We start from the raw sequence: 14,426 nt of genomic DNA, 5'->3' as shown, positions 1-14,426 counted from the left end.
TCCGTTGCAAAAATGCAATGAATATGTGAACTGGGTTACTCTTTTTCTGATTCCTGTGACAAATGCTGCTCGACTCAAGGAGAAAATACAGATGCTATGTCTTGAATTTTTAACCACATAGATGTGTTTTCCCCTGTATAATGTCCAGGTCCAGTGGATTTGAAATCTTCTGTAGGAACACAAGGGAAAAGTAGTTTAACCTGCCTGCTTTTCACCAAGCCTTACTTCTTTTATCTCTGTGAGCTGCCCTTATGTTTCTGGTACATGTGATTTTGGTTATTCTGCTTCCACTGTCCTTTGCTCCCTCACAGGGAGCTTGCCAGATAAATCGGAATTGGGAATTCCTAAATTTTTGTGGTGCCCCCCACCCCCTGCAACTTTTCTTGTGTCCTTGTAGGCATGGTGGCAAGCTGTCAGGGACTTGGAAGTCCCTTTAGAAATCTCTTTTCTGCATCCCCCACGTCCATGGATGGAAGCTTAGTGATTTCTACAGCCTGTATTTGCACAAATTTATGCATATTTTTTTAACTCTCTGCATCACTCACCCTACTAAAATTTTTATTCCTGTGTTGCTCAGCATCTGCTTCAAAAGTTAGTGAAGCTCTCTTACTCTTTGCCACTGCTGTGGCCATAAGAAGCTAGTAAAACTCAGAGAATAATTTTCTTATGCTGTAAAATCTGCCATGTGTGTTTCAACCCAACACTCCAGGAAATCACCTCATTTATTGCTCTGTGCATACAGTGCGTTGCTATTTGCCTGCTTCACAGGGTAACATTTTCAATTCTGCACGCTCTGTTCACTGCTGCAGTGAGTTCCGAATACCGCGCTCAAAGCCGCTTCCTTTTGTCCATTTTATTACCTTTAATTGTTTGTTCCTTCCCTTTTTGTTTTATATAACTGAGAAAGAGTTCTCTTTTCCCTATATAAATCACAATTTTAAATATTTATGTTGCATCACTTATCAGTTATGCCATACTACAAAGCATTGTTTGTATTAAAATCCATCTTCCTACAAGAACTTCCCCCCCGCCCCCCTCCCCGGCAATTCTAGCTCATTCTTTTCACTCACTGCTATTTAGGCTTACAGAATTCTTTCTATTGTTTGTTGGTGATGGTTATTTTACATAATACTCCACACAAAACTGCTGTTGATTTAAACAAAAGCATTCTTAAATCCATTATATTATTCACCATTCCCTTCCTCATTTGTCTGAACATTTTGTTCCTTCTTTGACCACGGCTGAACATTAAGCAGAAGCTTCCTTTGAACATGTCACACCTCCTCTTTTAAGTCTGTTTGCAGAAGCAGAGCTATTAATCAGTTAAGTATTTTGCACTTCAAACGTTATTAATAGAAATTTAACAACAAAGGTGCATATATTTAGCTTTGCCTTACTGTGTATCTTCAAATGTTACACTGGAGAGAAGTCTTAACAGACGTCATCTTAGCTATGGGTTAGAAAAGTGGAAAAAAAAGTTGGTAAAAGGGGGGGAAGAAAGGCAACATAAAATAAATTTATTAGTATATCCTGAAGGATATACTGAGTGCTTCACAACACTGATGCAAAGCACCACATGCAATGTAAATACCAGTCATGGAAGTGTGATGCATTGAGTTATGTAGTAAATAGCTAAAAAGTGGGAAAGTTAAAAAAGAAAAAAAGTGTGCAGCCATAATGGAAATTTTCCTCAGTTTCATTGTTTGAGCATGTTCCAGTCTTGGTTGGAACTGGTTGAAGATGCGGCCTTTCTCTTCTGCCTAGAGTGTCACAAGCTCTAAGGTGGATGGACTTTGAATGTATTGTACTGGCATGTCCGCTCCCACAAAAGATTAATCTTTGTAGCAAAATATACTCTTCTGGGTGAACTGAGGTGCTTAAAACAATGTATGTTGTTCTGTGTGAACAAGGCTTTCAAGGTAATCCCTGTAGACTGACATGAGTCATCCGTTTTTTTGTGTTCTTATGCTTCTGTCAAGACTATTAGAAAGCCCTGTAATTATAACAACTGGCATTTGTGGCATCAAGGTCCAAATTAAATTTCTTCTGGGTGTCCTACAGATGGCACTGTAATTTCAGCATCATGAATAGTAAAGCATTCAGATCTCTGGATGTTTGTTTTACTTGCCTTTGCACCCTGGAATTTCCCAGCTGCAGTAGAGAGAGATCTGAGGAAGCACAGGAGAATCCCTATGCAGCCGCATCCCTCTGTCCTGCTTTGAAGAAACTGGTCTGTAATATTCCAGTGAGTCAAAAAGGAAAATTCACAGCAAATCATGCAATGATCGGCTTTATTTCTAGCAATGCCTACATTTTGAAGATGGATGAGGTTTATCAGAACGTATGCTCTGTCTTTTCTAGACTGTGATATGTGAATTAAGTAGAGTTGTGTAGAAAGCAATGAAAACTATTTAGATGTTTTTGCTGTAGTTAGGTCTTTATTCATTCTTGAAGTCCACATACCTGTGGCTGAAACTGTTGAATACACAAACCAGAAGAGTACCCAAAACTACAAGGTCCTGATTTTTATTTTATTTATTCTCCAAGCCTAATAACAATGTAACTTTCAGAAACATGTCTCATATTTTTAGTAGGGCTATTAATTTTGGCTTGCCATTGCATCAGCTAGTTAAAAATAAAAATGGGAAATAAAGATAATTGCTTTTAAACTATTAGACCTGTGTGCTCTTCTGTCGACCTTGCTGTCAGCCCTGTCCCTGCCTGGATGGTGTTTCCTGGGACACACCTTGCAGGTGACCCAGAAAAAACAAACCAGTAGAGCTCCGTGCCCTATCCTTTTTGTCCTGAGGGCTCCCTGGCCTTGGTGTGGCTGGGCTCAGGCTGCTCTGAGCTCTCCTGTATCTCGGGGTGCAGGGTCTGGATGCTGTCGGGCCCTGGGAGACTGAGGCTGATGGGTGCTCTGCGGAACAGGTTAGCAACAGAGATTGCGCTGCAGCTTGGGTACTGTGATCTGTTATGAGACACCTGTAATATTCTTTTTCCTGTCTCCTGTAATGTACTCTGAGTCTCTTCTCAGAAGCATTTGATAGCACAATTTTTAAACCAGTTTCCATTACAAAAAAATTTAAAAATTAGTTATCTGGGAATATTTCTGATGTTTTAGTCCCATTCCCTACCCAATTTCCATCTATCTTGGTTCTAGTATTAATAGTTCTGGCAGGCATGGCTTTTAGCGCTCACTTTGATGCCTAGCTAGTGGTTTGCGTAGTCATGACTTGTAAAAGAGACAGCAGTTTCCTCTTGGGCAATTTTGGCATTGCAACAGATTTCTGTAAGAGTTTCCTTTCTGCTTTGTGAGGTGTGGGAGTTGACAAGTGCGGCTGTTCATCAGAATTCCTTGCTGGTAAGGCTGTGGTTTATTTCTTTCCTCTTAAATGACAAATCTTAGTTGTTTCTGTCTAATTATATCTATTTTTTTTCTCTTTTTAAAAAACAATATAGTTTTAGCTGATGAAAAACAACACTTATTTGGTACAATAAAGGAAGTTCATACTGACAAGTAATTGCCTTGTTTAAGGGTTGTGTAAAAGATCTTACGCTTCTCTTTTTATTTCTCCTGTTTTGGTTAAAAAATGCAAATGGTTTACTTAAAAATGCTGAAATCTTTAGAAATAATGGAGTTTGTTTCTGAAGTGAAGACAAGTGACAGCATGTACGTGAATGATTCCTGATTTGGACCCGTTTAATTCAGTTATGTTTTAAGATCCATCAAAGGACAGGGTGGCAGTCTAGTCATGACTGTTTCATGCAAAGCGGATATTTGTGAAGGCAAGTGTGTAATATGGAAATGGAAGCACTTCCTTTATTGATTTTAGGTTCCTAGAGAAAAATGTGCAAATCTAGTGTCATGTAAAGACTGTTTAAATTGCAATATGGGGGTAGACTATAATGTGCTGTGGTGACAGCACTGAGCAGATTGATTTCTGGTTTTAATATGAAAAGAATTCTAGAATACATTAATTTTAATGCTTTTTTTCATAGACATGAAATTGTGTGAGTAAAGACACAGCAAAAGTACTAGGTGAATGGGCCTACCCATACTGTCAACAAAAGGACAGCCAGAATTGAAACCTCCTGTCCTTTGCACTGAAACAGAAAACCCAGACCCCTTACTGCATCTCTGGACTTGAGTTTTTCTCAACAAAATGTGCCTCTGGTGGAAGCTGATAGTAACAAATTGTTTAATTGTTCACTTGCCTACTTGCTTCCAACAAGTCCTTTTCGGGGTTTAGGGTAATATCTCCCTTTACTGGGCCTAGCTGGATTTCCTGAAAGGTTTGTTACCCCTGCTTAGGAGTTGAGTTTCAGTTCAGCAGGATTTTTCTGTCTGCCAGTTATGCCAACATTTAATGGTTTGTGGTAATTCATAAAGAAGAGAGAAATTGTGTGGTAGCTTCTCAGGAAATGGCATTTCACCCTGTGGTGAAATTTTTACTTTTTAGAGGTGAAAAGTGCCTCCCTGGGAAGGAGAGACTGCCACCAGCTCTTGGTGTTGACTCCGGTGACACAGCTGCACACGCTTTGATCAGGTGGAAGTCCCGTGGCATGGCAAAGGCTGCGTGCCTCGGGTCAGGGGTGCTGGAGCTCTTAGCTTTCAAGTGCTGCCTTGCTTTGACTTCGCCCAGCGTGCTGCCTCACCACTGCCCCTGAGAGCCGTCTGCTCCTCAAAGTAGAGAGTGGGTCCTGGCACACTGCATTCCAACACCTGCTTTCCATTGGAGAGTCATGCTGGTTTTGTAGGTGGGAAAGATGAAAGGGCACATTAAAATGTATACTGTGCAAAAGCATGCTTCACAACAGCATCTGTACTAGAGTTAGGAAGAAAAAGGGTGACAGAAAGCTCTGCTTCACTCTATAAACAACAAAAGCCATTAATACCAGGCTGCTAATGTACACATGAACCTTTTTGTGCAAGCTGCTTGTCCCGTCCATACGGGGAAACTTGATCTCTTGCAGGCATGTCCAGTAGCCAGGAAGCAGCATTTGCATCTCACTTTTTTGAGTGTTTTTCCGTAAGTGGGTGCAGCCACCGGGTGCTGCATGCTCAGCATGGCGTGCTCTGCACCAGCATCTGCGCAATCCCTGCAAGGTGGCCAGGGAAGGCATTGAGCCAACATGGGTTGAAAAGCTTCCACAGTTAAGATGCTGTCTGTTTTGTCTTCGTTAATTCCAGATGTTTCCCATTGCCCCACACATCCATCCCTTTCATATTCCCAGATGTTCTAGCTAAACTAATAGTGGTTGTGGTTGTGAATAGGATGAGGACTGGTTTGGATAAAGACGCAGCAGTAGGACACTGTACAGACAACAGTACTGTGCACTTACTTGATTAAATGGTACAGGTGTGCAGCCTGCCATTGATCATCTTGCCATGTGGTGGTCCTAGCAGATTCTCAGTTGGTGTCGGATCCTGAGGCAGGAGCAGTAACCCAGGGAGAGAGAGAGCTGTGTCACTGAGTGACATGTTGAATAGTTTCACTATTTTGTGTGTGGAACTGACTTCGAGGGATCACTTAACCACTCACTAACACACCTAGTACTATTTATGGGCCAATGTAGCTAGTACTGTTTATGGGCCTGGAGGAAATGTCCTGCCTGATGCATCACTTACTGCTAATGAAATCATGCTGAGTGTGGTTACACAATCATTAACAGGGAGATGGGCCTTGAGGTAATATTGTATGTGAAACTATACCTATTACCCCTTTCTGCATCTCAGTTTCCCTCTCAGCTGAAGCAGAGACCCATTTCTGTCTCTTAAGGATTTTTCTGAAAAGCAAAACATGCAGTTAAAGGATTAACTCATCAAAGTGCCTATGTGTATGCACTGTTTATGGCTTAGTGGCATACATTTCTAAAAATATTTTCCTTCTGCAGCCTCCTCTACCCTCTAATTGTTCAATTCTCTTTCCTACCATCAAGTTACAGGCTGGCTGCCCTCCAGTGTCTGATTCTTTTGCTTTTGCTATAGGAGCATCCCTGGCATAAGTCTGGTGAATAGGCTGAATTCTTCTGCCATGAAGAGTGTGTCTGTCCTCCTTTAGCTCTATCCCCTGCTTCTGGCTTAGCTGAGTCATGCTTTCTCTGTGCATACACTTTCAGTTGTCCCCATGGTCTTGCCTTTTTCCTTTCCAAACAGGTCTTGCATATTGTTTCCAAGGGGGGAAGGGGGAAACTAACACAATGACATGGCTTTGCCTCACTACTACTTCTTTAACTGCTTCTTCTCCTGCAGATATGGCTTCCTCATCTGGGTAGAGCTCATCTTCCTTTGACTCCTTTACTTTGCTTTTCCCCAGCAGCCCTCTACTCTATCTCCCTTTTCTCAGCCAGTACGTTTTTATTTTTTCTATTAAATACAATCAATTAACAAAAAACTCGCTTCTCTACCATCATTTTATCCTGGCACTTATCTCTGATTTTATCTGAACATTTCTTCTTAAAACCTTACCATCCATGATTCTGTCTGCCAATGGTTCACCTGTTTTCTGAGACACACCTAAAAATTGCCTTTTAGAAGGTCCTGGTATACCCCAAAATACTGTCTATGGTCTAATAAAAGATCCTATCCTCTGATCCATTTTTTTTCTCTCATGTTATTCCCAAGTAATTTTATTCACAATCATTAGCATGACATCTCCTTCTATAAAGGGTAGATCTACTCCTTTAATACAGCATTGTCTTTTTTTTTTTTTTTGACCAAATGTAGAATTTAGTCTGTCTCTCTGGTATTTCATGGCTTAGTCTCTAGCTGGATCCAGCATGATTAACTTTTGCCTTTCCTAAATCATACTTGCTCATTACTGATAATGACATTATGGTCTAAGTGCCTTCTTCAATTCTCTATGTCCTCATTTCCAAGCTGTGTTTAAATTTTGCACAGACTTTCAAATGTTTTCAACTCTTCATACAGAGAAATAAACTGTCATCCAAGCTGTCATTTCTCTCATGTCTCATTTACTGAAATCTCCTATTCTCTGGCCTTGACAAAAGTAATTTCACCACCTCATATCAATTCAGAAACTCACTGCAAGGATAGTTTTCTTGCTCTGCTTCTTCGTGGAATCTCCTAGCCTATTTATTTAAGCTTCTGGACAGCACCAAACACATGCTGAGCCTTAACTCTCATTTTGAACTCCCTGGGATCCCTCCCTCCTTCCCTGGGATCCCTCTCTTAGTTTTACAAACATTTGAAAGCATTATATCACATCATTTGCAAAGCCACTTGCTATGGCACTAACACAAACCTTGACAATGTCTGTCCTGAAGCATGCTGAGACCCAACATATGAACCTGATGTCTGTTGTCTCTGTTATTTTGGACTCCATCTGATTCCTGTCTACATCGTCCAGTTGTATTCTGTCTTAAACTGGAAGCTGCCAGGAGCAGAGTTACCTTCTCTTTTCTTCCATGTTCCTACAGTACCTGCCACATGGTCCATTATAATGGAAATAAACTTACTGCAATCTACACTGCCAATACTTCAGCAAAATTTCTTCAACTTCTTTGGGTTGTAATGCTGTAAATCATTTTATATAGTGCCCTGCTTTGTTACATTGTTTAGTTGCTTTGTTATTCTTGTTCCTTCTTCCAAGGTCTCAGGAGAACTCATCATGCTCTTACTCTTTGGTGCATCCTGGTCTTTAAGGTTCTTCCAGGAACAGCTTATGGGTACAAGCACCATCAAAGTACAGTACCAGATAAATCATATTTATTGTGCTTATTTTCTTTTAATCTAGAGAAAATACAACTTCTAGGTGATTCAGTTCAGCTTAGATCTGTTATAGTTAATATGTCTCAGCCGACACAGTAACTTGCTCATGCATCTGAAATTTCTGTAGCTCCCTAGTATAGTCTTTAAATGATTTGTGTGGACCTAATGAAGTGCAAGGAGATTGGAGATGATGTTAAATAGTCAAATTTTCTCAGAAAGCAACAGTTTGAAGATGTTTGTAGTAAGTAGGAAGCAGCACTTCCCACATTTTTTGTTGAACATCAGTTAAGAGCAAAATAGGGAATTGGGAGGGAAGGGGAGGCAGTGAGGAATGGGGAAACACAAATATTAGTAATAATTATTGCTATTTTTAAAATTTATTAACTAGCAATTTAATGCACTGGAGTAGAGGTTCTTAGGTATGATTTTTGCCTTGTGTCTCTATCTGGAATCTTGTGGGTTGCACCCAAGTGCACTACCAGTACACTTAAAGCACTTTTCCTCCTGCTGAGATGAAGATTGAAGCTATACTCTAAAGTGCTGCATAGTACATGCCATTGCAGGGGTAAGCAAGATCCCCTAGCATTTTTTTTGTCTTCAGCATGCATTGTCTGCACCTGACGTTTCCAGTAAAGATGCATTGCGGAGATACAGTCCTAGAAACAGGGTGAATCACAGCAACTTGTCCTCAGTCTTGGGTTCCTGCAACACAGAAGAAACATCTTGCTCTTGTATTGGTTAATTGCTGAGCTGGAGGAACTGGGGAAAACCCTGCGATGTTAATGATTTCTGATGAGATATACTTTCAGGTGGTGTTTGTGTTCTAGCCTGTTTGCCTCCCGATGGAAACCTTTGGACAGCTTTAGAGACAGCTTTTGGGCCATTATATTGCTTTATAATATTATCACGATATTATATTTGTATCCTATATTGCTGCTTGCAGATGTGCAAGGACATTGGGTGCGCAGTTAAAGTTACTATCTTTTCTGCACTGCTGCTTCCTCTTCTTTCACTTTTACTGAAGTGACACAGTAGGAGCATATTGGTTGCACATGCAACACATTATGAAATGTGCTGAAAACTTGAGTGACATTCAGTTTGAACAGCTGTTCAACCTTCTGACCTGACTTACAAAGCCCTGTGGAGTTTCAGCCTTGGCCACCTTGAATTCAACATTTCAGCATTCTTTTATCCTAGTATTTGTGGTCAGCTCACTTTCTTTTGCTAAGAATTGGGGTTTAAACTATGGAGTGGCAGACATTTCAAAACCAACACAAACATTTTGAAAGTGAGTCCTCTGGATTAGTTTGATTTTCTTGTTTGGGGTAGCTTGGATATTTTTTCTTCCTCATTGATCTCAGCAAATCACAGATTGATAGTCAAAAGTCTGTCTGCTTCATGAGAAACGTGGTTTTTGTGCTAACCTTCTTCTGAATTTAGGTGCATTTTATATTATTGTTCAATTGTATGTAAGTTGTGAAATTGAAATTTAAGGACTGTAATAGAATTTTTGAAAAATAAATATTTTGAAATAAGGACATAATGAACTTTAAACATGATATTGTGGCTTGATTCCACTTAATGTTTTTGTCATCCTGTGTTGGGCTACGGGTTTCAGCAAAAGGGATGATTAATGGAAAGATGGAATTAATACTGTGAAAAACACAAATGAAAAAATGTATTTGCCTTAACAGTCATTCAGCTTTTAGACTTTATCTAATCGGTGTTTTTAGACAAAAACAATTCCCCCCCCCCCCCCCCCCTCTTTTTTTTTCCCATGGTAAGAAAGCAAGACTTTTCCTTTAAAACTGTATATTTTTATTAAATCTTGTTATACTTTCTGTCTTAAAATCTCTAGGGAGAGAAATTCTTTTTTCTTTTAAATGAAACGGTGTTTTTTGTTTTTTGTGGGTTTTTGTTTTGTTTTGTTTTGTTTTTTTTTTCCTGAGATTCTCTGGGGAAGAGAAATACAAAGAACTAATAGCTTGAAGATGAGAAATTTGTGGTCATGATTATTGTGTTAACTCACATTAGTTAATGGGATGTTATATTGGCATGTTAAAGTAATTTAAGTGTGATGCTTATCTTGTTCACATTTAGACTTTCTTCAAGATATTTCTTCATTACTGAAAAAATGAGGGTGGAATGGACAGTAACAGCTCTTGCCCAGAAAGATTAAGTTCTTACTGGTAGAGCAGGACTTTTGCATTCAGATATTCCCCTCAGAGCTCTGTGTGCTCACTGAGCTGTTTCTGGTCGTCTGAAAAGCACCATCACACATCATGAGGTAGTAATTTAGTTGTGTTCTGCCAGCGATATGCCTAGAGGAGTTATATCCAGTCTTTTCCACGATCTTCCAATCTTCTCGATCTTTTCATGGCTTTAACAAGACAGGTGTATTACAACCTTTTTCTTGACAATGCTTGCCAAACAGATGTGCTAGTTTATAATATCTGGTCAGAAGACATGAGAAGCTATCTAACTGACAACAGAAACAGGATGCGTTGTGGCACTTCCTTGAGTAAAGCCTGGGAGATCAGCTAGGAAGACAAATACACCATTCCTTCCCGTGTCAGGAAAAGTGTGTGTTGAAAGTTGTGTCATCAAGTGAGTTGATTTAAAGTGAGACAATTTAAATTATGAGTGCTTCAATTCCATATATTAGCTTCAAACCCTTTAACTGGTATGAATTATAACTCTGCTGCAATGGGAAATACCAAGCATGGGGTTGCTTTTCTCCAAGCATTTACTTCTCATTATTTGTCCTACGTTGGGGGGTTTGTTGCCAATATTTTTTGTTGCCAAAATAGCAGATGGCATGAGAGGGAAAACTGAAGTAACATTATTTAAAGAGAATCATAAAAGTAAGAGTAACTATTGAGGCTGCAATTAGTGAGCTATACATTGCCATTTAAATAGTTGATACTAATAATTTATAATTTTGTCTTTATTACTGTTTTTTATCACTGGGAAGTCTGAAAGTTATTTTTTCTATTTGCTTTTCTTATGTAGAACTTGAAAGATATTTGTGTAAGAATCAAGTTAACAAATGAAGGTACATTATATTGGAATATATCATAGAAATATAAAAGGACAAACAGCTGGGGGCTGATTCAGAAGAAAAACAGAGGAGAGAGAGTCTCTCCTTAGAAGAGAAAGGAGACAGACAGACTTAACTTTGTATGAAGTATCGGGAGAGTCAGAATATGGTGGAATTTAAGGGGAAAATGTTTTGTCATATACCACTTATGACATCAAAAAAAGCCAGATCTTTTAAGAAAACTTGGAAATTGTTTCTGTGAAAGGACAAGTTCAGTTTTTAGTTTTATGTAACTAGTTTCACCATATTACCTTCCCCATTAGAAAAATGATCACTGCTTTCCTTTCAGATTTTACTACAGTGAGGGTAAACCCACAGAAAAGGAGTAAGGTAAAATGTTCATTTATGTAAAATCAAGAAGCAAGTGTCTGATTTAGTCAGATCTGTATTTGTAGGAGTAGTAAATAGCCAACTTTAATGATTTATTTCTGCGTGCAGATGTTTTGGCAAAGGATGTAGTGTTTAAGAAGCAAGAATCATAGTAAATCCCCAATGCCTAGAGGCAGTGATGGCTGTAGAAAAGTATTGCAGCAATCTTTTGTAACCAGTAATAGTTTTTTCTGAGTTTTATTTCAGCTCTCAGGGCCAACCAGCTTGTTATGCTACCCATCTTGGACAAGACCCCCTTTTCACACTGGTGGGAGGCAATCTTTTAGCAGATATTTCTTGCTATGCTCTTGCTATGCTCTTTTTTGTGTGGTGAAACAGGCTTTCTTCTCTTGCTCATTGCAAACATACGTCAAAGTGAAGATGGCTGGTAGCAATTTGAACAGATAATGAGAATGAATGTGATTAAAAGAAAACCAGATCTAGTGCTGAAATAGCCTGGAAGCAGGGAAGCCACTGATGATTAAACTGGATTCCCAGGGCAAAGTGTTCCATGAGGAGGCACCTCCTCCTCATATCTTTGAGGTTTTATCATAGAGGTGATTTTTTGCCTCTCAGCAGTCCATATCTGGTCTGACTCAGATATACTGAGAACAGCACTGCGCTCCCAGCTTGCTGGCCTGCCTGTCCTGAACCCTGGAGAAACTCCATGTTATATACTAGCACGTGGACCTAGATGTTGAATTGAGCAATGGGTGCTGGTTAAATTTATCTGGAGAAGCTCTGATGTGAACAGTCCAGTTTTCTCTATTCTCTTGTTCCTGGGGAAATGCTTTTCACCCATGGGGAAAAGAAGACCACGTGCAAATCTCTATGGTTGACCAGACTACACTGTAGTGCAGGAGCAGTTCCACCTCCTGGTGCCACCTGCCAGGGCAGTCTTCCATTGCCATCCCTTGCCCCGCTAGGTTGCTCTGTTGCAGAGGTGACATCTGAGTACAGTTTATGTACTTTGTGTACTGTGAAGGGTGGAAGGAAGATAAACTCTTCAGTGCTCCCAATCTTTTAATGAAGAATCAAACAGGACTCTCAAGACTTCTGTTTCTTGTGAACTTTGTGAATATGGAGTTGAAGTCTTTGATGGAAGAAACAACAAGCCCCCTCCAGCTATTTCTTCCTTATTTCGTTCTCATAATCATCAGCATAACTATTTTGCTTTACTTTTTAAAACCTGTTCTCTTGACATTTCTTTGAAAGTGTGAACGCTGGCCCTTTGTATGATGCTGTCAATAAAATGACCATTGCCTGAGTGGAAAAAAGGAGGAGAGGATTCACATCTAAAATTCAGAGAGTGCAAACAGTAGCAATTTTTTGTGGCCTTTTGTACTCAAATGCAGGAGCCAAAAGTGTGCTCCTGTTATCCTGATGTACTACATTGCAGTTGTGGCAGTTGTAATGGAACTGAATTTCCTTGTTACATTGCTTGTCAGGGTGGCAGCTTGGGAAATATTGCTCAGGTAACTGTTCTTTTTGGACATAGCAGAAAACTCCATCCACAGTGCTCTGGAGAGCAGCTGTAAACACAGGAAGGACTGGTAAACTTCTTTTCTAGTTGTGGTTTTGCTGACTTAAATCAAATTATCACTGCCCACAAGATGCCTCTGGCAATGTGTAGGTGGGGGCTGAGACCCACTGTGCATTCCGGCAGCACCAAGGGGGCTGCAGGGAGGCCATTCTCTGCCCAGGGGACTCCAGCCTCTGTGATGGGTTTTCATCCTGATGGCCACTGGAGGGGAAATGGTATAAATTCTCCAAAAGGAAAATGACACTGTGTTGTGCTGGGCAAAGGGCCTTGAAGTCAGTTTGGTCTTGAAATGGTGCAGCACAGAGCTGGAAGCAGGGATGCGCCAGGCAGTCTCCCCATGGCAGCTTTATCTGCCAGAATTTTTTTATTGGCTTTTCTAGGAGATCTGGTTCATTTTGATGACCGTAACTTTTCTCTTTATTTTTTTTTCCTCTGAACCTCATCCTCCAAGTTCACAACATGTTTTGTAGCAGCTTATTCCTGTGATAATTTTTTTTACGATTTTTACCTTCCACTGAATGCATAAAACCTTCTGCAATGTCTTGACACCAAATGTTTGTCAGAACTGCCTTCCAGTGAGGATGTCTCAGGTTCCTGTCACTACAATAACCCGTGTTTATGATTAGTGCAGCATTTCTGTGCCTTTGTGCTGGGGGCAAACATCCCTTTCATTCTCTCTTTAGATGCTGAACCTTGCAGTGTTCCCTCAAGACTGTTTGCTGAATGGCTGGTCTGAAAAAACAGGAGGGAATAATGTTCCCTCTCCCCTCATCGGTACCTTTTTGCAAGGAACTTGTTTCAAGAGAAACCCCTTAATTGTTGTCTCAGGAGGGGCTACAGGCTTTGGGCTTTTTTTCCTGCTTCTCCTCTGTGTTTCATCTTCTGGGCTAGCAAGAACTTGCATGTCTTTGGAAAAGAGTAGAACACCAGGGAAAATCTTCTTTAGACCTAGAGTGTTTCCTTACACCTTAACTGTACTAATACTTCATCCATTTCTGCAGCCAGCTTAACTTTGCCTGCTTTTATTGCCTGTCACAGCAAAAAAGCCAGTTAGGAGGCAGTAATGATTACAGCATTGCACTTAATGTTTCTGCAAACTCTTCCTTGGCCTTCAAATATAAGAGCAGTAGGAATCAGCTCAACACTATAAACAGGAGTTTGCATGCAAACTCACATTTGGGGCAGACACACTTCACTAAGCATGCCATTTTGATATCTTGTTTTTGTCTGTGTGGCCACGGAGGCAGCTGGAGCATCTCTCCTCTGTTGAATCTCTTCTTTCCAGCCCCTCTCCTCCTGAAGGCATTGAGCGTGGGCTCCTGCAACTGCTTGCTCAGAGCTGTCAAGACCTGTAACCTGCTGCTCTTGGGCTTCCTGGCTGGAGTGACAGGACCTGGCCACCATCCAAGCAGGGCAATGTTTCCAGATCTTTTCTGTCTCTGACACAGGAGCAGTAAACTTTGTTCCAGTTTTTCCTGGCTCTCTCCTAAACAGAGTCAGAAGTTGAATTTTTGAATTGCTTGCAGGTGAGGGGACTGAATAATTTCAAATGCATTTGAAAATAAGGCTATAACCAACATTATTATAAAGTGACAAATGCAGTTTCTTGCTGCTAAGCCTGTGATAAGAACCCTTTTGGCTTTTCAAGGGGTAATTTTTGTTTAACAAGCTTAAATTTA

The 14,426-nt window shown here is 40.2% G+C and overlaps 1 protein-coding gene across 3 annotated transcripts in view; it reads left to right on the top strand.

Moving 5' to 3' along the window:
- IPCEF1 (interaction protein for cytohesin exchange factors 1) overlaps positions 1-14,426 on the top strand; it is an 85,395-nt gene that overhangs the window by 19,472 nt on the left and 51,497 nt on the right. Inside the window, exon 1 of one of the 3 annotated variants that reach the window (XM_055713360.1) lies at positions 3,294-3,364. The exons of the other annotated variants lie outside the window; for them this stretch is intronic. The gene's annotated coding sequence lies outside the window, so the exon portion shown is untranslated. Of the gene's footprint in view, positions 1-3,293; positions 3,365-14,426 lie in introns of those variants that run through there. 3 annotated transcript variants of the gene reach the window in all.

Source organism: Falco cherrug, chromosome 6 (assembly GCF_023634085.1).
Source record: "Falco cherrug isolate bFalChe1 chromosome 6, bFalChe1.pri, whole genome shotgun sequence".
Lineage (NCBI taxonomy): Eukaryota > Metazoa > Chordata > Aves > Falconiformes > Falconidae > Falco > Falco cherrug.
The sequence above is the reverse complement of the archived record's forward strand: the minus strand, read 5'-3'. Positions and strand labels throughout refer to the sequence as shown.